The sequence below is a fragment of the Hylobates moloch genome, unplaced genomic scaffold (assembly GCF_009828535.3).
Source record: "Hylobates moloch isolate HMO894 unplaced genomic scaffold, HMol_V3 SCAFFOLD_5382, whole genome shotgun sequence".
In the NCBI taxonomy this organism is placed as follows: Eukaryota; Metazoa; Chordata; class Mammalia; order Primates; family Hylobatidae; genus Hylobates; species Hylobates moloch.
The window spans coordinates 1-2,604 of NW_026657657.1; the positions used below are offsets into that span (position 1 = coordinate 1).

At 40.7% G+C, this 2,604-nt stretch overlaps 1 long non-coding RNA gene across 1 annotated transcript; it reads left to right on the forward strand.

Moving 5' to 3' along the window:
• On the forward strand, window positions 1–1,845 carry LOC131382775 (uncharacterized). Its single transcript, XR_009212366.1, has 2 exons — window positions 1–130; window positions 215–1,845. It is a non-coding gene; the product is annotated as an uncharacterized LOC131382775 (long non-coding RNA).
• Window positions 1,846–2,604: the final 759 nt, after the last annotated feature.

A 2,604-nucleotide genomic window follows, 5' to 3' on the forward strand; every position in this document is an offset into this window, starting at 1 on the left:
TTGCAGATGGCCTGGGGCTGCCGCTTGCCTCGCTGCAGTTGGTGGCAGCTACAGAGACTGCAGCTCACCAGAGTGGTAGGAGGACAGCCAGCTGTGGCCATGGCAGGGGCAGGGCTGTGGCAGTGGCCAGGTAGTAGGAGCTTTGTAGGGTGGGCCAGTGCATTGAGGGCAACAGCAGCGATGGTTGTGTTGACATCTGTGCTACTGGTGACAGCAGCAGCAAGTCCAGGGGCCGGGAAGAGGGAGTAGGAGTGCTGCGGGACCTGCCCGGCCAGGCCTAGCGAGGGTAGGAAGCTTCTGGTGCTGTACCACAGGCCTCGGTGGAAGTGGTGGAGGAACAGCCAGGGCGAGGGGGAGTTCTCCCCCTTCTCCTGCAGTCTCTGGAGGGTGACCTCCTCCTGCTGGCACATGAGCCAGGTATGAGTGTCAGCATATTCTCTCAGTTTCTTCCAATATAATACAGTCATGCACTGCATAACAACATTTTGCCAGTGATGGCCTGCATGTATCAGGGTAGTCATATAAAATTATAATGAAACTGGAAAATTCTCATTGCCTAGTGACAGCATAGCCATCTTAACCTTGTAATGCAATGCAATACTCACGTGTTTGTAGTGATGATGGCGTAAACAAACCTACTGAGCTCCTGGTTCTGTAAAAGTATAGCACATATAGGACAGGTGTGGTGACTCACACCTGTAATCCCAGCACTTTGGGAGGCCGAGGCAGGCAGATCACAAGGTCAGGATATCGAGACCATCCTGGCTAACACAGTGAAACCCCCATCTCTACTAAAAATAGAAAAAATTATCCAGGGGTGGTGGCAGGCCCCTGTAGTCACAGCTACTCAGGAGGCTGAGGCAGGAGAATGGGGTGAACCCAGAAGGTGGAGCTTGCAGTGAGCCGAGATCGCACCTCTGCACTCCAGACTTGGTGACAGAGCAAGACTCTGTCTCAGAAAAAAAAAAAAAGAAAAAAAATGTATAGCACATGTGAGTATACATAGTACCTAAAAGTTGATAATGATAATGAACAACTATGAACTATATTACCAGTTTATGTATTTAGTATACTATGATTTTTGGCATTATTTTAGAATGCATTCCTTCTACTTACAAAAAAAAAGTTAACTAAAACAGCCTGAGGCAGGACCTTCAGGAGACATTTCAGAAGAAGGCGTTGTTACCATGGGAGATAACAGCTCCATGTGTGGTATTGCTTCAGAAGACCTTCCAGTGGGACAAGATGTGGAGATGGAAGACTGATATTGACGATCTTGATCCAGTGTAGGCCTAGGCTAGTGCGTGTGTATTTGTGTCTTAGCTTTTACCAAAACGAATTTTAAAAAATTTGTATGCTTATTTTTTGTTCTGAATGCTTACCAAGATACAACTTACAAACAGAGGAAGCATAGAGGCACCTCAGTGTGTCTTTTTAAAGCTAACATTATCATTGAGAAAAAAATTAAAACACTGAAAAAGCTATTCTTCTTAAGACCAAACAATTCAAACTTAAAAAAGTTTGAGTGTTTTTAACAAATGCATGAATTGATTTGCAATTTCATGGTATCTTTATTGGTAATGTACCTTCAACAATGCAATCGTGTGCACATATTTTACTGAGGAGGCACTTAACACAGGCTGAATCACCTATAGATATATTCAACTGATTACCTGTGCCTGTTAGAATACACATGTGGTTCCTAACTACCTCTCTTAAACTCTAATGATGTATCAATAAGTAGAAAGCTATGAAGCAAATTGAGACAATTATCTAAATCATCCTAGCAAAAATTCCCTTTTCACCTGGAATGCTAGGCCAATAAAATACCATTAATTTCTGGAACTTGAGAAGTTTGCCTCTGTTCAGTTAATTAGTAAAATGAGTCTCTAAACAAATTAATAATGTAAGCCAGCAGATTGTGGTCTCCACAAGAGTCAAGGGCAAATAACTACACTCAACTATTTGTAAATCCAGTCAAGAAAGAATAGTTTCATCATAATAAAGAATATTTTATTATAAAATTTGTTGTATGATGTTAATTATATAAAATATATTAACATGACATTAAATTAATGTTATTAAGGGAAATTAGATTTTGAAATATTTTATTATTGCTCTATCTTAAGTACTATATTTATTTGAATGTTCTAGTAGCACGGAGAATCTAATAAAATATCAGCTATATAGGGACCTAAAAATACACTGTAGCTATTACTTTGAGTTTTCAATGTCATATTTGCATAAGTGCAGTAAGAATCTGTTTTCATTTGTAACAGGGTACAATTAAAGAAACTGGTTATTTTACCAAGGCTTTAGCTTGAATGGTGTGTCTTCCATAAAGAAATCAAACTGACTTACAGAGCCAATAAAAGCCCCTTGGGAAAACTGACCTCATACCTTTGTCTACACAGTCCCTGTACAGGGTTCCTGACCTGTGGTAAGTAAAGAATGTCACTCTGACAGGCCCAGGAGGCCCAAGTTTATCTTGGAACCTCAAGAGGAAAGGAATTCACACAACTCATAGGTATTTGATGGTATAAATCCATGATGGCAGGGCTCAGCTTTAAAAAAGAAGTCTTATCTGAGATTCCTTCTATGGAA